We start from the raw sequence: 24,148 nt of genomic DNA, 5'->3' as shown, positions 1-24,148 counted from the left end.
CAAAGAGAGGATTTTTAATTTTAAAATTTTTTGAATATCAGACCTGTATCTTCTAGGAGGCAGAAGAACCCTGTCCAGGAATGGAGGAGGAATGTTTAGACCTTTTTCACCCAGCCAAGAAGAGGTTACAGAGACCACAACATGCAACCTATTCTTCCCCCGATTTCAGGATCACCCTGTCTCTGGGTAGGGCAATTCTGGGTCACACAATGTTGTCCATTGCTGGGCCATGTGCTCCCTTAGGAGGTGAGATATATGCACTCATGGCTGAGATAATGATACCGCAGCCGGGTGGCTTGCTACTCTGTCCCAAGATTGCACTGGGCCTGCCCTGATGCCCTTTGGGTTTCCGGGCTGGTAATACAATCAGGTTCTACCAGGGTTTGTGCTTGCAACTCCCCGCTTCCCGTCTCCTGATGAAGCCCTCAGGACTTCTACCCTGGGGCAATCACTCTGAGTTTCTGCGGTTTCAAGAAGACTGAGGGCTCCATCTCAGTGGGATACTCCCTGCTGTCTTCGGCAGTGAGTTGCTTGCTTGGGGTTGATTGACAACGGGGCGACTTGTGCTTGCCCCAGCAGTCTGTCAGTCTGCCTCCGTGTGTTCTTTGCTCCTTCCGACTTCCAATTGGTTTGTAGGGGGTAGTGGAGATGAAGTTAAGAAGCCCATGGAATCTCTCCGTATACCTGCAGGGAGAGATACTGTCTTAGTTTTTTTCTCATTCTCTGGGTTGCCCAAAGGGCCTTCCTGCTCCCCTGTGACAGGATAGATGAACTGGTTCTGCCAGGTGCTCTTGAGTGAGCTTCAGGCCTATTTTATCTCCCTGCTGGGAAGCTTTGGGCTACAGGTCTGTTTCAAGGATTGTTCTCATCCACTGAAACCCTTGACACTATTCTAAGCAGTTAGCTAGGTCTGATGCTTCAGCACGTAGTGTCTGTCCCAGACCCTGCCATATGGGCCGATTCAGTAAAGTCCGTGGGAGAGCGGGCGAACGCTCACTCTCCCGGCGCGCGCAATTCAGTATTTTAATGAGGCCTGGCGGTAGAACCGGACAAAAGGAGGCGTGGGTTTGATAGCCAACGCTCAATTTTGCTGGCGTCGGTTCTCAAGCCCACTGACAGCCACGGGCTCGGAAACCGGACACCGGCAAAATTGAGCGTCCGGTTTTCGACCCGACAGCCGCCAGCCCATTTTCAATTTTTTTTTTCTTTTTTTTTTTACTTTTGTTTACCCTTCGGGACCTCCGACTTAATATCGCCATGATATTAAGTCGGAGGGTGCACAGAAAAGCAGTTTTTACTAGGGATGTGCAGAGCAAAAGTTTATGTTCATAAGACCATAAGTCGAAAGGGGGGGTCAATTTCGGTCAATATGGACATATGGAGAATTCCATAAGTTGAGTCTATGTCCATACGTGCAAATAAAAATGTAAACCCCTCACCCTCCTTAATCCCCCCCCCCAAGACTTACCAAAACTCCCTGGAGGTCCAGCAGGGAGTCAGGACGCCATTTCTGAACTCCTTTGCGAGGAGCACGTGACGTCGGCGTCACGTCGGAGTGACGCGGCGTCACGTGATTCCCCACGCGTTCACTCCGGGACCCTCGTTGCAAAGGAGTTCAGAAATGGCGTTCTGACTCCCCGCTGGACTACCAGGGAGTTTTGGTAAGTCTTGGGGGGGGATTAAGGAGGGTGAGGGGTTTAAATTTTTATTTAGGATCAACAATCGCGATTTCCAATGTATTCAACATAGCTATGTTGAATAAGTTGGAAATCTGATCATTTTCGCCTCATCACTTTTTTAAGTTAAAAAACAAAAATAAGTTGCGTTTTACATTTAAGTTCAAAACGAATGCACACCCCTAGTTTTTACTGCTTTTCTGTGCACTTTCCTGGTGCCGGCAGAAATTAGCGCCTACCTTTGGGTAGGTGCTAATTTCTTAAAGTAAAATATGCGGCTTGGCTGCACATTTTACTTACTGAATCACACGGGAATACCTAATAGGGCCATCAACTAGGGGTGTGCATTCGTTTTGAACTTAAATGGAAAACACAACTTTTTTTTTTTTTTAACTTAAAAAAGTGATGAGGCGTAAACGATCGGATTTCCAACTTATTCAACATAGCTATGTTGAATACGTTGGAAATCGCGATTGTTGATCTATATAAAAATTTAAACCCCTCACCCTCCTTAATCCCCCCCCCCAAGACTTACCAAAACTCCCCAAGCTGGCCAAAAGTTCCGTGAGGGTCCGGGAGCGGACGCGTGGGGAATCACGTGACGTCCGCGTCACTCCGACGTGACGCCGACATCACGTGGTCCATCGCGGTTCTGCTCCCGGACCCCTCGTTGGACCCAAACGGCACTTTTGGCCAGCTTGGGGGGGCCTCCTGACCCCCCCAAGCTGGCCAAAAGTGCCTTTTGGGCCCAACGAGGGTTCCGGGAGCGGACCCGAGGGGAATCACGTGACGCCGCGTCACTCCGACGTGACGCCGACCTCACGTGCTCCTTGCAAAGGAGTTCAGAAATGGCGTCCTGACCCCGCTGGACCACCAGGGAGTTTTGGTAAGTCTGGGGGGGGGGGGGGATTAAGGCGGGTGAGGGGTTTAAATTTTTATTTGCACATATGGACATAGACTCAACTTATGGAATTCTCCATATGTCCATATTGACCGCAAATGACCCCCCCTTTCGACTTATGGACTTATGAACTTAAACTTTTGGTCTGCACATCCCTACCATCAACATGTACTGTATCGGCCCGGTAGTTAGCTGCATATTCTTCAAGCATGATGTTGATTTCTTCTGCCCATTCAGCCTACCAACCATACCTGGGCACTCTTCTCCAGACTTTTGGCTGTCAATGGTCAACAGTCTCTTTCTAGAGGGATCTCGGACCCCAAAGAAACTGTGCAGTTTTTGTCCTAGAGTCTCTCTTGTTACATTTCTGGTTCCTTCCTGTATCCAGGAGGATCTAGATTGACTGTTTTTCTCAGAAACCCTGCTTGTACTGTTTTCTGTAATGCACTGTTGCTTCTGCTTGCACTTGCATCACTCCCCTGCCTCAGGCATCCCTGCTGTCTCAGTCTCTTTCTTGGTTTCCTTTGTAGAATCCAACTCTTCTCTAGCTTGCACCCCTGGTGGGTCGGCTGCCACTCAGATAAAGGAGGGAATAGTGCTCCAGCACTATGTGGTTTACCGCTTTGTCCTGCTTGGACAGCCTGTAGCTCGGTATTCATCCATATGTGAAAGCTAGCATCCTGCTTGTCCTAGAAGAAAGCAGAGTTGTTTACCTGTAACAGGTGTTAGTCCTCACAAAACCCTCCCGCCTCCCCTGGGAGTTGGTTTCTCCATGTATTAGCTATATCATGAACTGAGGGACTCTGCCTAGGGGACAGGGTGATGACTACAGCTGCACATGTTCAGTGGGGCATGCCGAAAGCTCTAGAATCTTTGAGATCAAAGTTTTGTGCCGGGCTCCATCCGATGATGTCACTCAAATGTGAGGACTACCATCCTGCTGTTCTAGGAGAACACCTGGTACAGGTAAGCATCTCTGTTTTAGTTGTGCTTCTAAATTAAATTAGAATGAAGTTGAATAAAAGAAAAAGGATTATTTTGATCTCTGTAGATATGAGCTCTGCTTTTGATGCTATAGATCATGAGCTTTTGTTAGGTCATGTAGCAGATTTGGAGATCTCTGGGATGATACTTAAGTGGTTTAGATTCTTTCTTTCAGACTGCTGGTTCCAAGCATGCTGAGGGAATGAAATCTTGTAATTGAAACACATGACCTGTGGTGTTTCTTAGGGATCAATTTTATCCCTTTTACTGTTTAATTTATCCCTAGCCCACTTAGCTCCTATGATTCAGAGTCTTGGATATAGTTGCTACTTTTATGTGGACAATATCCAGGTATTTGCACCAACTACAGATCAAACAACTGATGTTGCTAACTTTAACGAATGCTTGGATGAAATTGCCTTATTGTTATTGGAACATAAACTTAAATTAACTCTTTTAAATGTGAATTGATTTGGTTCTTATATCAGAAGGAAGAGAACCAAATAGCCCTTATGATGAAAGTGACTATTAATATTTTGCTATTATTAAAGGTTATTACAATTTTAGGTGTAAGGCTAGATTTCTCCCTATAAATGTTAGCTCAATTTTTAGGACTGACAAAATCAGATTTTTTAAAATTATCCACATAGGGGTAGAATTTCAAAGGGTTACACGCGTAACCCCCGAAAACCTACCCCTGCGCGCGCTGCCTATTTTGTATAGGCTCGGTGGTGCGCGCTTTCAAAAATGGTGCAGGGATTTCAAAAATGTGCGGTCCGGGGGCAGGGCCAGGGTGTGGTGGCAGTCCGAGGGCAGTCCGTGGGTGTTCCCGAGTCCTCCGGCACAGCGGCCGTGCCGGAGGTTCGCACGCCGGAGCTGGCCGGCGCGCACAAGTTACGCCTACCTCGGGCTGGTGTAACTTTTGAAACAAAGGTAGGGGGGGAAATTAGTTAGGGCTGGGGGGTGGGTTAGATAGGGGAAGGGAGGGGAAGGTGGGGGGGACTGAAAAAAAGTTCCCTCCAAGGCCGCTCCGATTTCGGAGCGGCCTTGGAGGGAACAGGGAAAGCCATCAGTGCTCCCCTCGGGCTCGGCGCGCGCAAGATGCACATATGTGCACCCCCTTGCGCGCACCAACCCCGGATTTTATAACATGTGCGTGGCAGCGCACGCATGTTATAAAATCGGGTGTACATTTGTGTGCGCCGGGTAGCGAGCACAAATGTATCCCGCGTGCATAATATTTAAAATCGGCCCCATAATTTGTAGGTTAAAACTTTTTTTTTTTAGCAAAGATATGATCTGTTGTTGCTTACTTTTTTCTCACCTGGATTACTGTAATTCCTTGTATATAGGTATAACAGAGACCTCTCTGAAGTGCATTTCAGTTATTGCTAAATACTATGGCGAGAGTGATTTTTAGGACTTCAAAATTTGATCATATCACACCCTTTTTAAAGGAATTACACTGGCTTCTATTCTGAGCAAGGATCACTTTTAAGATTTTGTGCCTATAGTGTGGTAAATTTCAGGAATTCCAGCTTGAATTCCTTTGTTAGTTATGCAGACAGAAGATTTGAGACTATGTAGTTAGGCTAGGCAATATGGCAGAAATGCTAAAGGTAAGAGAACCAAATATGACATAGTTAGTGCATGCAAGGAATTGACAGTTCCTCTTTAGGGGCTGATGTTTACCATATTTAGTAATAAGTAAAGCTGTTTACTGCATATAGGACTGTTTACATGAATATTGAAACAGAGACTCAAATACTGACTGATTATTTGTTAATTGCTTATTATCAATATTTCTAGATCATATATAAAGTGTGAATTAGATCTGTGCCAGTAAGAAATCTTAGGTTCTTGGCTTTGATTGGTAACCTGTTTCATCAGTTTGTATGCAATCTTGCCCCCGGATTCACCCTCTTGTTTTCCTGTCCCTTGGACGGACCATCAAATTATTAACACGACACTCAAACTCTCAGGACATCCTCCCACTTCATTCCCAAAAACCACTATTCAATTCAGGAAACCCTGTTCCACAGACCTTCTCAGCAACCATCTCTCTAATGAATTATCTCAACTTGATCTCTCCAACGCTTCTACAGCCATATCTTCATGGTGCAACATCACCAATAAAATCGCTGATCTAACCTGTCCTTCAATCACCAAAGTAGTACAACCTTCGCCTGACAACAGGAAACCCTGGTTCACCACTGAACTGAAGCTGCTTAAACAAGAACTAAGAAATAAAGAACACACATGGAGAAAAAACCCATCCCCCACAACATTAGCTGTATACAAAACCACTCTCAATGCCTACAGGATCAACATTCTTAAAACAAAGAGAGATTTTTTCTCTAAAAAAATACATCATTTCATCTTTGTATTAAACAATTTTTATTATTAAAGCACATAACATAACAGCATAACTGCAACTTCTAATTTCAAGTAATCCCCTTGAGAGGGCCTTTTCCCTTAACCCTTCCCGCTCCCACCCTGTCTCCTCCCCCCTCCCAAACCCACCCACTATTGTACATAGTATTGTTAAGTACATTAGATTCCGTACTGGTGAAGTCCGCTAAACAGCAAACCACATTCAGAGCCCTCAGCAGTTAAGAATGAGACTCCGGGCCCGATGAGGCAACGCCTGGATGTATACCGACCACACCTGAAGAAAGCTTTGTCGTTGTTGGGTGTTGGCGTGGGAGGTCATATTGTCCATTTGCATCATACGGTGAAGATGGTTTCTCCATGTCCAGTATGAGGGACAGGTTGTCTCCTTCCAATTCATCAATATGACTTTTTTCCCCACCGCAAAAGCTTTCCGGGCAAACTTACGGAGTCCTGGTTTCCGAATTACAGTTGTGGGAATACAGTCAAATATGATCATGTATGGTGATACAGAGAGATTTACTACTAACAGACTGTTCAGATAGGGGTAGATTTTCAGAGCCCTGCTCGCCTAAATCCGCCCAAAACCGGGCGGATTTAGGCGAGCAGGGCCCTGCGCGCCGGGAAGCCTATTTTACATAGGCCTCCCGGCGCGCGCAGAGCCCCGGGACTCGCGTAAGTCCCGGGGTTCTCGGAGGGGGGCGTGTCGGGGGCGTGTCGGGGGGCGGGCCCGGTCGTCGCGGCGTTCCGGGGGCGTGTCGGCAGCGTTTTGGGGGCGGGTACGGGGCGTGGCTACGGCCAGGGGGCGTGGCCGCGCCCTCCGTACCCGCCCCCAGGTCGCGGCCCGGCGCGCAGCAGGCCCGCTGGCGCGCGGGGGATTTACGTCTCCCTCCGGGAGGCGTAAATCCCCCGACAAAGGTAAGGGGGGCTTGTAGACAGGGCCGGGCGGGTGGGTTAGGTAGGGGAAGGGAGGGGAAGGTGAGGGGAGGGCAAAGGAAAGTTCCCTCCAAGGCCGCTCCGATTTCGGAGCGGCCTTGGAGGGAACGGGGGGAGGTAGCGCGGCTCGGCGCGCGCAGGCTATACAAAATCGATAGCCTTGCGCGCGCCGATCCAGGATTTTAGTGGATACGCGCGGCTCCGCGCGTATCTACTAAAATCCAGCGTACTTTTGTTTGCGCCTGGAGCGCAAACAAAAGTAGGCTGTTCGCGCTCGTCTGAAAATCTACCCCATAGCGTATAAGTTTCCCCCAGAAAATTTGAATCGCTGGGCATTCCCAGAATACATGAAGCAGAGAGCCTCGAGAACAGGAGCAACGAAGACAGGACGCTGATTGCGTCAGTTTCGCATAAAACGCTATTTGTGGGGTCACATACGCCCGATATAGCAATTTCAATTGCATCTCTCGATAATACATGTTAGGGGTGGTCTCCATCAACCGTCTCATGCTGGCCTGAAGTACCCCAACAGGAACTTGAAACCCCCCATCCTTATACCACCTCTCCGATACTTTACGAAACATCTCAGCCGATGTAGTGGGATTAAGCGTGTGATAGTAAGTCGACAGGGAAGGTCCGCCCTCCTTGCCCAAAAGAAAAAATCGTTCCAGCGCATTCAGGTGGGCTAGATCCTTATGAATTGCCGGTATGGCCTGATAGTAGTGTCGGAACTGCAGGTAACCAAATATGTGGGTACTTGGCAATCCGTGTTCCGCCTGAATTTCGGCAAAGGAAAAGAGGGTCCCTGAGTAGTTTATCAAATGACCCAACCGGGTAATACCAGTCTTCTGCCAGTCCCGAAATACCCGGGATTGCGAGCCTGGCGTGAAATGAGGGTTCCCCCTAATGGGTAATAAAAAAGCACTATAGGCCGATAGCCCCAACTTTTGAGTTAAGTATCGCCATGCATAACGGAGAGGTGCAATGAGTGGGTCTCTACGGACAGACTCTGCTAAATCTGTGGCAGAACACATTAGAGCAAAGGTTATGTCTAGGGGTGTCAACAGCGTGTGTTCCGCTAGGCGCCCAACGTAAACAGAGCCATCGGATAACCAATCCCTGACCACCCTAAGATTGGCCGCCACCTCATAACGTTGCAAGTCAGGCACTCCCATACCCCCCTTGCCCCACTTTAGCTGTAACCAACGTAGCGGTATGCGGGCCTTTTTTCCGTGCCACAAAAATGTGCGCAGCAAGGCCTCGAATTTCTCCAAGTCCTTCCTTCTGATATGAAAGGGAAAGTTCTGCAATACATATAACCATTTGGGCAATAAAATGAGTTTAAATAGATTAACCCGTCCTCCCACAGTTAAGGGTAACTCCCGCCATCTCTCCAGCTTGTCCTGTGTTGTTTGGAGCAATGTAGGTATGTTGAGGGAATATATAGAGGCCAGATCAGTGGATAAGAGAATCCCCAAGTATTTGAAAGCCATCCCCGTCCACCGAAGAGGGAAGCACCCTATCCACCGCTCCCGCAGAGTGGCCGGGTAGCCCATTGCCTCAGACTTGTCCCAATTAATGCTAAGCCCCGAGAACTCCCCAGAATCCTGAAATAGGGTCAAGAGCGGAGAAAGTGAACGCTCTGGTGACGTAAGAAAAATCAAAATATCGTCTGCAAACGCAGCGTACTTGAAAATTTCACGCTCCGTGTCGGAATAGAATAGCAGACCCCGAATGTTAGGGGCCGCCTGTAACGCCAAAAGCAGGGGTTCCACCGTAAGTAAAAAAAGCAAAGGGGACAGGGGACAGCCCTGACGGGTACCTCGTCCTACTGATATGGGAGGAGATAGTTCCCCATTGACCAACAAGCGCGCTTGAGGATTTGCATATAACAATTGTATGGCTTGTAAGAAAAACCCTTGAAAACCCATTTCCTCCAGCAACTGGAACAGTAAGCCCCATTCCACTTTGTCGAAAGCCTTTTCGGCATCCAGGCTGACCACCAAAAAAGGGAGGTTAGTGCGTTTACATAAAGCCATCGCCACTGCCACCTTTCTAATATTTGTGAGCGCATAGCTTCTCTTAACAAACCCTACCTGGCCTGGTTGGATCAATGAGGGCATTATTGTACCAAGACGGTCCGCCAGAATTTTTGCCAGAAATTTTTGATCTATAGTCAGCAAGGATATTGGTCGGTAACCCGTCGGCTCCAGCAGGTCTTTACCGGGTTTTGGGATAAGGGTCACATGTGCCGTATTTCCGGATGACGGGAAAGATCCCTGGCGTATTAGAGCAGTGAACACTAAAGGAAGGAGACCCGATAAGGGTTCCACCAAGCATTTGTAAAATTCCGAATTATACCCATCTGGCCCAGGTGTTTTGAATGGTTTAGCCTGCTGGATGACCCTCCTTATCTCTGCTTCCTGAATAGGTTCATTAAGCCATCGCTGTTGGGCTACCGTAATGGAGGGAATATTGATTTTAGCAGAAAATGCTTCCCATTGGTCTGGGGACCATCCACCCGAGCGATATAGTTGGGCATAATAGTCTTGGAAGGTGTCCAAAATTTCTGCAGTAGTGTTTACTATCTTTCCGCCCTTGGTGCGCAGCGCTGGCACATGTCTAGAGCCCCTGACAGAGCGGACCAAATTGGCCAACAATCTCCCCGATTTGTTACCGAGATGATAAAATTTGTGTTTATAATAAAAAATGCTTTTCATCGCCCTCTGATGCAATAACGCGTGTATGGCAGTTTGCAAGGCTACGTAGGTGGACCTCGCGTGGACAGAGGGATGTGCCATCCACTCCCGTCTGGCTTTTTCCAACTGAGTGTGCAGTCGAAAAAGCCGTTTATCTAACGACCTCCGCCAGTGTGTTACATAGGAGATGATGTCCCCACGCAACACTGCCTTCGCAGTGTTCCAGAACAAAGTCGGGTCCCCTAAATGCTCCTGATTAAGGGTTGCAAAGTCCTCCCAACGCTCCCTGACATAGGCCTGAAAAGCTGGTTCCTGCGCTAAATAATAGGGGTACCTCCAGAGGGAACGTTTTTGGCAAGTTGCATTTACTGCGAGTTCGATCCAGATAGGCGCATGATCAGAGAGTGGCACATCTCCTATGTCTGCCCCCGTCACCTTTGAAAAATAGGTTGCACTCACAAAGATGTAATCAATACGAGTTTGGGTTGCATGTGCTCTAGCTATGTGGGTAAAACCTTTCTCTAGCGGGTGCAGTGTTCGCCAGGAATCCACCAGGTGCATGTTCTCTTCTAGGGCTTTCAACTGCTTACTAGGCTGCACAGCCGAGGGACCTGCTGCAATTCTATCCCAAGCTGGGTCCCGCAGGGCATTGAAATCCCCCCCGACCACCAGGTTTCTGCCTAGGTACGGGAGAAGTACCCGCTGCAGGCCTCTGTAGTAACTCACCGATTGCGTGTTGGGGGCATATACATTACAAAGCACTATGGGAGTTTGAAATAGTTCTGCCTCTACTATGAGGTATCTGCCCTTTGGGTCTTTAATCTCCTTCGTAACCTTCCACGGGATATTTTTCCGGACTAAGATAGCTACTCCCGCTGACTTGGACGTACCTGATGCGAAATGGACAGTCCCCACCCAGTTTTGGCGCAACTTGGGATGTTCAGCGTCTGTGAGATGTGTCTCTTGTAATAGGGCCACATCTACAGATTTCCTTTTGAGAGCCTGAAGAATTTTATATCGCTTTACGGGCGTTTGTATGCCACAAACATTCCATGAAATAAGCCTAGATCCCAATCTAGCCATTCTCAGGGAGCAATAGCGTTAATTGAATGCATTCTATCAGCCATAAACCAAGGGAGGGCCGTCCCAGCAAAGACCCTCCCCTGACCTTTACAGAGTCACCAGCACGGAGTATCACATGCAAACCAATTGGAAAATCCCCCCCCCCGACCTAACGTACGATCTGACCCCCCAACCCCCCCGAACCCACCCCTCTCCACCCCCCCTCCCTTTCAGAACTCTCCCCCTTCTTTCCCCCCCCTGTCTCCCGAATCCTCTGCCTCCTTGCTTACTCCAAACTAACCCCAGGATCGAGACCACGTATAACACTATTAGCTCCCCCCCCCACCCTCCCCCATCCCACTCCCAACTCACAACCCTTTTCTCATGCACTGTCTGCCCATTGTATGAACAGTATAACATGGCTCAGACAAACAGCAACTCAACACAACAATAGATGAGGCTTTGAAATGTTTAAGTTCAACCAGAACTGATATAGCACTGTAAACTATTTTCTCCGCTGCCTTCAGTCCCGAACAGTCGGTGACCCGAGCCAAACTGTCCCTAAGCAATCCCCTTTCGCTGAGAAAAGTTACTCTAACGGTCTCCATACCAGGGAAAACTAATGAAGGAGGCAGGCGAACAGCATCGGAGGTCGACCGCACACCGGAGGCACCGAGGAACCTGCCTACCGGGCTCCCCAGTGCGCGATCTAGCCCCCGCTGCCCATCCGCCCCCTCAGCCCGAGCGGCCGCGGGCCAGCGACAGCTTCCAATTTCGGCGCAGGGAATCTGCAAGGTTGCCATTTTTCACCGCCGCTGTCCTCCGCCGCTCCCCGCCAGTCGCGTGATGGGTCCCATGCTGAATCGGGGAAATCCTCCACGGAGCGAGACATGCCCAGCCAAATTTCAGAAGGGAAGGAGGACAAGCAAACTCCCCTCCCTGATCCTCTTCGCCTCCCACGGGGAAACCGTCCCGCCATGCTTGCACCGCGGCAAAACAGTCAAACTTTGTCTAAACTTGGGAAAAACAAACCTTGCCGCTGATTAGCCGGGTCCCTGAAACTGCCCTTCGGTAAACCTCCTGCCTGTTTTAACTAGAGGAAACGGCCCTCAGCAGCATACCACACGATTGCGGTCCCCGAAGGCAGAGAAAAGTCAGCATGTCTTCGGCGCCCGTGCTGCAGCGGCCATCTTGCCCACATGGTCCCTCTGTTAGGAAACGTCTGCAACAGCTCGGCTCCCCCCTGGCAAAGAGGTAAGCTTCTTAATATAGTCTTGCAATTCGCCAGGGCTGGAAAACCATCGGGGTCCCGAAGGGCCATCAACCTTAACTCTGGCCGGGTAGATCAGAAACGCACGGTGCCCTAAATTATGCAGCTGGGCACAGAATGGCGACAGGGCTCGCCTCTGAGCAGACAATGCCGCTGAAAAGTCCTGAAAGACCAGAATTTTGTGGCCCTCATATTGCAATGCTTTGCCCCCTTGAACGGCCCGCAGTATCTCCTCTTTATGTCTGAAATTTAAAATTTTTGCGATGACAACTCTAGGCCGGTCCTGCTGGGATTTAGTATTGCCCAGGCGATGGGCCCTCTCCACTCGCAATGGGCCACGGGACAGATCCAGTGCCAGCTCCCTGGTAAGCCAGGATTCCATCCAGACCGGCAACTCTCTGTCGGGCAGAGACTCCGGGATGCCCACAAATCTCAAATTGGATCTGCGTGACCTGTTTTCTAAATCTTCTAGTCGGTCAGTGTGGAGAGCCACTGTTTTCTTCAGCAGATCCAGTGTCGCCTGTGTTTGCTGTAAGCCATCTTCTGTGTCAGAAATTCTGTGCTCCAGTTCTCCAAATCGGGTCTCATAGCCCGCGATGGAAGCCGATACTTCACCCATCTGTTGCGAAAGCTTTTTAAATTCTGGCTCCAAGGCTTCTACGACTGCGGCTTTGATTTCAGCCCAGGTGTTAGGAGCAGGTAGGTCAGGCGGGCCTTGCTCGTCCTCCATAACCAGGTCTGTAGGCCTCAACTTGTCTTTTTCTTTCTCCTTTTCTTTCCTTGTTGTTCTGGTGGCCATAACAGCAACAAGCGGCACCAGACCCCTCTGCAGAATTAGGGTTAGTTATTAGAGAGCTATTTTCGGTGCTCGGGGATGCTGGATGGGGTTGGATGAGGGGAATAGGAGCCAGAGAGAGAAACCTACATCCGCTCTCTCTCACAGCATCACGTGATCTCATTTCATCTTTGATTCGAAAGCACTCTTCTCCTACGTTTCTGCCCTCACTAAACCATCCCCACCTACCATTCCAGATGATCAAGCTCTCAACAAAGCCTCCGAACTAGCTGATTACTTCAAGGAAAAAATTGATAAATTGACTGTCTCTTTCTCTTCATCTACTTCTTCTCCTCCATCTCCACCCAATACTCCACCCAAACTAAATACGACTCTAGAAACTTTCGAAACCACATCAGCTCTTGAGATTGAAAATATTCTCAAGAAAATGAAACCTTCCTCTCATCCCTTAGACACAATTCCAAACAACCTCCTCATCGCTATAAGGAATACCATTTCAAAGCCAATTGCCAATATCATTAATTGCTCTCTTTCCCAAGGTCTAGTTCCTGACCAACTTAAACTAGCAATTCTTAAACCTCTTCTTAAAAAACCTAATCTTCCGGCCACAGATCCAGCTAACTTCCGCCCAATAGCCAATTTGCCAATGATCGCCAAAATTATGGAAAAGATAGTCAATAGACAACTATCAGAGTACCTTGAAGAAAACTACATTCTCGCACCTTCCCAGTACGGTTTTCGTAAATCGTTAAGCACTGAATCCCTACTTATCTCTCTCACCGACAATATTCTAACTAATATGGATAAAAAACAACCTCACCTCCTTATTCTTTTAGATCTCTCTGCGGCCTTTGACACTGTCAACCATTCATCCTTATTACAAGGTCTGATAGACATAGGCATTAAGGGAACAGTACTCAGCTGGTTCAAGTCCTTCCTGGTTAATAGACAATTCAAGGTAAAGATAAACAACAAAGAATCACACCCGGTCCCAGCAAATCAAGGAGTCCCTCAAGGTTCCTCCCTCTCTCCAACCCTTTTCAACATTTACCTTCTCCCTCTCTGTCGACTTCTTAAAAATCTAAACCTAACACACTACATTTACGCGGATGACATCCAAATAATCATCCCAATCTCAGAATCCCTTCACAAAACCTTGATTCACTGGAATAATTGCTTGCAACTAATCAATCATCTTCTATCCAGTCTCAGCCTCATTCTCAACAACAACAAAACAGAGATCTTAATTATCAATCATGACGTTAATAACAATCTAACATACCCAGCTGTCCCACTCAATTCTACCACTCCTATAATTAATCATTCACCATATGTACGTGATTTAGGCGTCATGATAGATAATCAGCTTAACTTCAAAAAATTTATAAGCACCACCACTAAAGACTGTTTCTATAAACTTCTTGTCCTGAGAAAATTGAAACCACTTCTCCACTTCAATGATTTTCGGATGGTTCTACAAGCCATTATACTAACAAAAATTGACTATTGCAACTCGCTCCTTTTTGGCCTACCAACCTCATCCATCAAACCCCTCCAGATGATTCAAAACTCTGCAGCTAGAATCCTTACCAATACGAATAAAAGAGACCACATAACCCCCATACTAAAACTCCTCCACTGGCTGCCTATTAAGCAAAGGATTCTCTATAAAGTATACACAGCAATTCATAAATCTATTTACAATATATCCCCACTCCACTTAAGCACCCAACTACGTTTTCACTCTTCAACTAGACCTATCAGAGGAGCTTATAAAGGCACACTCTATGTTCCTTCAACAATATCCTTACATCAGAAACGTACCATTTCTTTAGCAGGACCTGTCCAATGGAACATGCTCCCACCAGACATCCGCCTTGAGATCTGCTTTGCTTCCTTCAAAAAGAAAATTAAAACCTGGCTCTTTAGCCAAGCTTTTCCAGAACTTTGATTATTTTTACCTCCAGCTATCAAGATTTTCTCACCATCGCAATCCCTTTTGCAGATCACATTTATCTTAGACAATTACGCCTTATTTTATGATTTGATTTCTCAGAGACTTTGCAAGTTTATCAGTGTTATTATTCGAATCTGTTTTCCATGTTTTCCAAGTTCTATAACCTTGTTATATGTACCGCCTCTTGGCATAATTTTTATGTTTCAATGTAAACCGATGTGATCTGTATTTTAATACAGGAACACCGGTATATAAAAATCTAAAAATAAATAAATAAATAAATGATAATAAAAAAGCAAGTCTATAACTGCATCTGCCTGTCACTATTTCTTAAAGATTTTGTTTTTGCATAGAATTTGGAAGAAATATACAAAGCCAAGCTTGGAACCTTCTGGGGAATCCCAAAAGGGTTTTCCTTTAGAGATTTTCCACAATAGATCAGTACATAGAGGGGTCTCTATGTATATGAGTAATCTTTTAATTCCATATAGACCATCTAGAATATTAAGATCATCCCAATTAGAATTATTAAAACTACCTTCCCTTCATGAAGTTAGGATAGAAGAGTTTAGATGGTCTCTTCAGTATCAAGCACCTGTCCTATGGAATCCTTTACCACTGGATTTATGCTTAGAGAAAAACTACTTAAAGTTCAGGAAATTAGTAAAGATGTGATTCTTTGCTCAGGTTTTTGATGAGTAAGAATGGTTATATATGTTTTATTGTTAATTATAGAGTTATTTCAGGATATTTTATATTATTTTATGATTTATTGTTTTGATTTATATTTGTATTTTTAGAATAAAATGTGTGTCTGTAGGTTTATGTTATTTTTCATTTTTAATATACACTGTTTTGATTTATAGAAAGATGGTTTATCAAATAAAAATTATTATTACCTTGCATCTCTTCTCCTTTCAATCTTATAATGCCACCTGTGGCCTTCCTCTTTTCTAATATATATCTAAAAAAGTTTTGTCTCCATGCTTAACATATTTGGCGATCCTTTCTTCTGCTTAAGCTTTCACTAACCTGATTTCTTTCCTCGTTTCCTTCAGCTTTACCAATTAATCTTTCCTGTGTTCTTGAGTAACTCCTGGGCTCAAAGCCAGTACAAGAGTATTTGGTGTCATAGGTGAACTTTCGGGCATGCGCCCCTACCCACCTGCCCCCCAATTTACTTCTTGGTGACAGTTCCAATACAGTGTTCCCTTTTTTTGAGCTATTGGCTCTGGAACAGCATCCTCCTGTGCCTTGTGCTAGCAGGATTTTGCTGCCCCCAAAATTTCAGCAGTCTAGGTAACTGTCTAGTTTGCCTAATGGAAGCATTGGCTGAGGTTCTAATTGAAGCACAGGCTGAGGTTCTCATTGAAGAATCCAAGGGCTAAATTCAATTCTAATGGTTTATTTATTTATTTACAATTTTTTGTATGCCGCTTCTTCATAGGGAAATATCAAAGCGATTTCCATTCAAAACATACATACTAAAATAAGATCAGCAACAATACAAACAATCAAAACAACAAAAATGTAAGATAATAAATTTCTCATAAAAAAGGAAGGGTTGCATGAACTTGCATCAAAAGTGGAGAAATGGAGCCTTAAACAGGAGCTAAATGGTAAAATGCCAAGCTGCACAAATAGGTTTTTAATTTCTTCTTGAATTCTTTAGAGCTGGATTCAAGCCTTAAGGAATCAGGGAGAAATTCTATAATATAAGACCTGCAACCTTTCATAATCCCACTATTGAGGAGAGAATAATCTCCTAGTCTATGAGTATTGTTTTAACAGTCTTTAAGATATAGAGTAATAATCATGCGAGATGATGAATGCAGTTTCAATATAATAGTTTTTTATTTTTAATTTTTTCTTGAATATTTTAATTTGTACTGTTCTATATACTATGTAAGAACATAAGAACATGCAATATTGGGTCAGACCAAGGGTCCATCAAGCCCAGCATACTGTTTCCAATAGTGGCCAATTCAGGCCATAAGAACCTGGCAAGTACCCAAAAACTAAGGGCTGGGTTTTCTAAGTTCGCAGAACTTAGAAAATCCGGTGGTCACAGGGGGCGGGGCGAAACGGGGGGCGATCCTGCGCTAGCCGGCATCGCGCCGAATAACTACACCATAAAAGGTGTCGTTATTGGGCGTGAAATAGGCAGCAAAAAGGCTCCTTACCTTTTCGCTGTCCTCGCAGAGTCGGCCCCGGTGATGCCCCGACTCCTCCTCTTCCGGGGCGGTCTCTGCCCCGATGTAGGTAGCGCAGGCGTGCGCTACCTTCGCAACTATCGCAGGCGTGCGCTACCTTCGCAACTATCGCAGGCTTGCGCTAACAGCGCAAGCCTGCGAAAGCCTTAGAAAATAAGGCCCTAAGTCTATTCCATGTTACTGTTGCTAGTAATAGCAGAGGCTATTTTCTAAGTCAACTTAATTAATGGCAGGTAATGGACTTCTCTTCCAAGAACTTATCCAATCCTTTTTTAAACACAGTTGCACTAACTGCACTAACCACATCCTCTGGCAACAAATTCCAGAGTTTAATTGTGTGTTGAGTGAAAAAGAACTTTCTCCAATTAGTTTTAAATGTGCTACATGCTAACTTCATGGAGTGCCCCCTAGTCTTTCTATTATCTGAAAGAGTAAATAACTGATTCACATTTACCCGTTCTAGACCTCTCATGATTTTAAACACCTCTATCATATCCCCCCTCAGCCATCTCTTCTCCAAGCTGAAAGGTCCTAACCCCTTTAGTCTTTCCTCATAGGGGAGCTATTCCATTCCCTTTATCATTTTGGTTGCCCTTCTCTGTACCTTCTCCATCGCAACTATATCTTTTTTGAAATGCGGCAACAAGAATTGTACACAGTATTCAAGGTGCGGTCTCACCATGGAGTGATACAGAGGTATTATGACATTTTCCATTTTATTCACCATTCCCTTTCTAATAATTCCCAAAATTCTGTTTGCTTTTTTGACTGCCGCAGCACACTGAACCGATGATTTCAATGTGTTATCCACTATGACGCCTAGATCTCTTTCTTGGGCGGCAGCTCCTAATATAGAACCTAACATTGGGGTAGATTTTAAAACCCCTGTGCGCGTAAATCCTCCCGGATTTACACGCGCAGGGCACTCGCGCACTGGTGCGCCTATTTTGCATAGGCCGCTGGCGCGCGCAAAGCCCCAAGATGCGCGTAAGTCCCGGGGCTTCCTAAAAGGGGCAGGAGGGGGCGTGTCCAGGGGGCATGTCCGAGGGCAGGGGGCGGTCCAGGGGCATGGCGACGGTTCGGGGCGGGCCGGGAGGGCGGTCCTGAGTCCCCCGGCACAGGCCGCAGTGCCGGCAGATGCCGGAGCAGCACGCGTAAGTTACGCCTGCTTCAAGCAGGCGTAACTTGCCCAACAAAGGTGTGGGGGGGGGGGATTTAGGTAGGGCTGGGGGGGTGGGGTAGATAGGGGAAGGGAGGGGAAGGTGGGTGGACACGGAAGGAAAGTTCCCTCCGAGGCCGTTCCGATTTCGGAGTGGCCTCGGAGGGAATGGAGGCAGGCTGCGCGGCTCGGTGCACACAGGCTGCCGATTTTGCGCAGCCTTGTGCACGCCGACCCTGGATTTTATAAGATACTCGCGGCTACGCGCGTATCTTATAAAATCTGGTGTACTTTTGTTCGTGCCGGTGGCACGAACAAAAGTACACGCGCGCGTATTTTTTGAAGATCTACCTCAGCGTGAACTATAGCATGGGTTATTTTTCCCTGTATGCATCACCTTGCACTTATCCACATTAAATTTCATCTGCCATTTCGATGCCCAATTTTCCAGTCTCACAAGGTCTTCTTGCAATTTATCACAATCTGTTTGTGATTTAACTACTCTGAACAATTTTGTATCATCTGCAAATTTGATTACCTCGCTCGTCGTATTTCTTTCCAATCATTTATAAATATATTGAAAAGTACGGGTCCCAATACAGATCCCTGAGGCACTCCACTGTCCACTCCCTTCCACTGAGCAAATTGTCCATTTAATCGTACTCTCAGTTTCCTGTCTTTTAGCCAGTTTGCAATCCACGAAAGGACATCGCCACCTATCCCATGACTTTTTACTTTTCCTAGAAGCCTCTCATGTTGTACATCATTTTTAGCAATTTTTAATCAGTGAAGTGATATATAATTATTATTAATTAGTTCACATAATTCAAAGTCTCCTTTCTTATACCTTGATTCAGATGTCATGAATAGGCTTCTTACTTCTTATGCAACCTCCTCCTGATGATACTGTAGTGGTTAACATCAGGTGGGTGCCACCATTTTCCTTTCTTCCTGTTCTCGCTTCCTTCCTGAAACAAATGAAAGTCCATTCTTTGTATGACCTTTGGAAGGTCATTATGCTTCTCTGGGTGAAAGACTCCTCTGGAAAAACTCCTTTTCCAATGATGGTATGTAAATTCCCTTGGCCAGGGGGAATTTAGATGGCTGTCAAAAATTAAATCAGATCTTCAAACATAGAAATAAAAAGGGAAGGAAGTGTGGATAAAAACTTTCTTTAAAAAATTCTAAAAGCAAAGAAACAGGTATTACTTAAGAGTGGGAAAGAAGACACCCTTTTTACTTTTGTTGAACTCAAACTGGATGGAATTTGGGACAGGAAAGCATGGAAATTAGTTACAAGAAGGCAAAATCATCTTGTATGTCCTTTAAAGACAGCTGGGATTTGCTTTTCACTGCTGGGATAGCCAGCATATAAATAGTTGCAACATTCCCTACAAGTATTTTTAAAACTCAAAGCTCCATTATACTTGATTCGTTTTGATGCAGAAATATATAAACCTGGCAGAAAACCTCTACAGGCATTTGGAATTTCTGAACCCACTGACCCTCTATGATTTAGGAAAAAAATCAAGAAAGAACTAACTATTTAAATACTGACATCCTCAAATTCCAAGCATATTGAAAGATATTTATTTATTTTATTTATTTATTTAAAGGTTTTTTATATACCGCGGCACGTTTGGAATATCACCTCGGTTTACAGTGGAACATAATGCAGCAACATGCTTTACAATGAAACAGATAATGTACAACAACAAAGTTTGAAATATAAAAGTTAAATATACAGCAATGTTTGAAAATACATGGTAACTGTGTTCAAAAGATGTAATCGTATTATGCATAACGAAACATTAGTTAATCATTACAAATCATTATTTAAGGTCTAAATAAGTGTTTGAAAGATATCATTAAGGTCTAACCTGGGTAACAATGAATATGTAACAATGAATCTTTTTTTTTTTATATATAAATCTCTCACGCTCTCCCCCAGTGGTTATAGGTAGGAAATACAACAATTCTGGCACTTATCGTGAAAAAGTTATCGCAGTTTGCACTAATACCTTTGTGAAGCGCTAAGATAGCGCACTTTGCGATAAACAGCCTATTACCATAAAACACACCCCTTTTCCTATCGCATACGATATTTAGTGCATATTGATAAATCCAGGCCTAAGTTTGTAAAACCTAGATGTGAATAAAAAATCCATCAGATTAGAACTGGATTGGAAAATGACCTTGGTTAATCATATAAATTTCGGTCCAGTATTTTCAGATCTGAATCTGGATTTGAATTTGCTTGAGGGAAATTTATCTATCCATTTATTTTATACATTTTCTCTCTCATTGCAGTCAATTCTCATTGACTTTAATCACTTTGCAGTCATAACATATTGTTTTACATTTATAAGGGCTTTTTCCATGTACAAAAGAGCTTGCCCCATGTTATGTCAATGGCAAAAATGTTTAGTGCTGCTAATCAATGCTGTAAGAGCCTCTGAACCCTGATTAATTTGATGAATTTTGATATTGTTTAACTATGTGTTCCCAAGTTGGGTGCTTTTATCCATCATTTTGGGATAGATTGGGTCTGGATCAGGGCTAGTGATAGCTTTGTTGCTGCCCTGGGCAAACAATTGCTGTGCCGCTCCCCTCCACCACAATTCATTCAGTCTCTGTGCCAGGCTCGTCAAATAAAGCCCAGCTCCCTCCAGAAATCTATATTTTTAAAAACTGACACCCATCCACTCCTCCATGGAACCATTGGTCAAGGGAAGGGTATTAAATATCCTAGGAAAACTTTACAGCCTTGCACACACCACCCTCCCTACAGTCCCACACCCTCTGTAGCCACACAAAATTTAATTATTGATTTATAACAAATTTTAAATGAAAAAGAGAATTCAAAAATAGTCTTCTGAGGCAAAATATCACTTACAATATATATATTATATTTACATGCACTGCTGTTTTGCCAACCAGAAAACTCTGCAAAAAGACACTTGGAACTCCTATAGAATTTATAATGGCACCTCAGAAAGCCATGAATAAACATAATTACCATTTCAATATAGTAAACCACCCATACCAAAACAAGCCTTACTGCCAGTATTCAAACAGTAGCAAACTTATTTCTGAAAAGGCAACACTGCAAATAGTTCATCTGACCCTAGAACACCAATACACCTCCTATTGGGAAAACAGCACAAGCCAGGCTGCTATAGATAGATCCCTACACATAAACTACATGCCAGCAAAATAGCTCATCTCAGTCACATATGTAGAAAATAGACAGAACCAGACCAAATACAGAATAAAGAGTCCAGAAAGTAAAAATAGAAACATGTTGAGAAGAAGTGAACTGAAACCCAGAACAAGCCAGCCTTTATATGCAGAACAAGAATGGAAAAACAGAAACATTACCACTCTTCATAAATAATAAAATAAAAAAAATAAAACATAATAGTAAAATCATATTCATAAAAAGAATAAATATTTCAAACCAGTTAATGAATAGAATATCCAAAATTTCCCATACACCAATGCAATATTTTAAAAAATCCAATAATTAAAAAATGCTGTAATATTTCCCCAAAATACAAATATTTCAAAACAGAAAAACTTCAAATTACACCCAATAATTAAAACTAAGGATTAAAAAATCTCCTGCTTTCTATGATGGAAATGTTTTCATTTCCAGTTACTCAGATTTTCATGGATTTGGGGAGATAGAACCACACAAACTTTATCTTTTCTCTCTCTCTCTCTCTCTCTCTCACACACACACACACACGCGCGTGCTTTCATACAGACACAGACAGGCTCTGACCCAGACATACATACATACATACATACATACATACATACGTTCTCACACAGACACACACATACATGGCCTCCTCTTCTCTTTGGGTCTGGTAGGATGAGCTCCACCATGGCCTTGTGGGCTCCTCTTGTCTTCAGGCCTTGGTGGGATGAGGTCTACCATAGCCCTGTGGGCTCCTCTTTTCATCAGCCCCACCACAACCCTGTGGTCTTCCTGCTCTTGGTGGTGGTGGGGGGGGGGGGGTTGGCGCTGAAGTGGGAAAAGCTGTGCGTGGGTGCACACATGGCATATTTCAGGGAACACCGTGACGGCGCAGTATTTCCTCTTCAGACACCGGTGGGTTTAACTTTGCCGGCAACCTATCTTTCTCTTCAGCGCCAGTGGGTTTGGCGGACCAGTGCGTGCGAGTTACGCCTGCCTGTGGCAGGCATAACTTTTGCGATAAAGGTGGGGGGGTGTAGATAGGGCTGGGGGGGTGGGTTAGGTAGGGGAAGGGAGGGGAAGGTGGGGGGAAGGTGGGAGGGGAAGGTGGGGGGAAGGTGGTGGGAGGCCGAAGGAAAGTTCCCTCCGAGGCCGCTCCGATTTCAGAGCAGCCTCGGATGGAACGGGCAGCGCCGACCCCGCTTTTTATAAGATACGCGTGGCTACGCGCGTATCTTATAAAAGCCTGCGTACTTTTCTAAAATCTACCCCATAGTGAGCACTAAGTCGCGCATGCTCGATGGTGTCCCCAGGGGCCATTTTGCTTCTTCAATGCGCAGTAACTTTTACAGAATTACCAGAAGCCAAGCAGAGACATCGAGAGCGCAGTGAATCCTGAATCTGATCTGACTAGAGCAAGAGCATAACAACTGTAAGTATATAAGATTTTGTTTTAGTTTTTCTATAGTATATAGTTACTAGTTAGTTAACTGTGATCGCAGTTAAAAAAAATTTTCACTAAATTTATTTAATTTTTTTTGCTAAAGAAACATAAAATATAAAAATAATATTAATTGAAGGACTTTATTTCATTTTAAGTTAAGTTACATTAGGGGAAATAAAAAGTTTAACACACAAAGTACTTCATTTTATTTTATGCTACTTTAGTGAAAAAAAAAGTTTAACACAGAGACTGACAATCTGGCCACAGTTTTCTCACCAGTTTTGTCAGCTGTCCTTCAGAGATGGGGAACTGCCTGGCCCATTACCCCTTCCCCTCCCCCATATACCAGCCAGTGAATGGTTTGTGGGTGTGTGTGTGGGGGGGAGAATCATGACGGGTGAGACAGCTCCCTGCATTAAGGTGTGAGCTTCTGAACAGACAGCTGTCCTTCAGAGATGGGAGAACTGCCTAGCCTGTCACCCCCTCCCCTCCCCCATATACCAGCCAGTGAATGGTGTGTGGGTGTGGGGGGGAGGATCATGATGGGTGAGACAGCTCCCTGCATTAAAGTGTGAGCGTTGAGGACGCTGATCCGAGACGGAACTCAGATAAAGCAAGATGACTCCTCAGCACCATCTGATGGAAGGGCCCATCAGTGCCCTACACACCCCAGCGGGGGTGGTCACGGACCATTGGACCAGTACGCGCCCTACTCAGCCCAGCCAGGCTGGTCGCGGACCAAGAGGGACAGGTCAGAACAGAGTTGAAGACATCTGGGCGAAGATATCAGGACTGAAGACATCAAGGCTGGAGTGAAACATCAGGACTGGAAGACATCAAGGCAGGAATGGAAGACAAGACGAGGGACGTCCAAGATGACGAAGACGTTTCAACAACGAAACAGGAACACCTATCAGGAGACAAGAGCAGGAAGTCCTGGAGAGAACTTACTTCTTGCAAAGGTGAAGATGAAGTGGCAGCTGAGCCCTTTTGTAGGGCTGAAGAAGGAAGCCGCCCTTGACGACATCACAGGCACCACTCCCTCACTGGACCTTTAAGTGAGGGAAAGAGACACGGGCCCGCCCCTACAGGGCAGGAACAGGAAGTCTGCAGGACCCTGGACAGCGGTCCTGCAGAAGACGATGTCGAGGAGGAGCCAGATCAGAAGCTGGGCCATGCAGGCCCCGACGCTGAAGCGGCGGTGTCCTGCCACTCAGAAGGGAGAGTAAGGCCATGGAATGGCGTGGGCGGTGGCTCAGTGCCGCACAGAAGGGCCCTGAAGTCTGCAGCTCCCGCTGCGACAAGGAGAAGCAGGCAGTGGCCTCCAGCCATGTAGGCGGACCGCGACGCGGCTCCAGCCACGCCGGCACGCTGGCAGCCTGGGCCGCGAGGTAAGAGGCCTCCCATGACACCAGCCATGGGGAGATTCACAACAGCATGTCCCCTCTCTTCTGT

This window comes from Rhinatrema bivittatum, chromosome 1 (genome assembly GCF_901001135.1).
Source record: "Rhinatrema bivittatum chromosome 1, aRhiBiv1.1, whole genome shotgun sequence".
Classification (NCBI taxonomy): Eukaryota; Metazoa; Chordata; class Amphibia; order Gymnophiona; family Rhinatrematidae; genus Rhinatrema; species Rhinatrema bivittatum.
Note: the sequence above shows the minus strand (reverse complement) of the source record.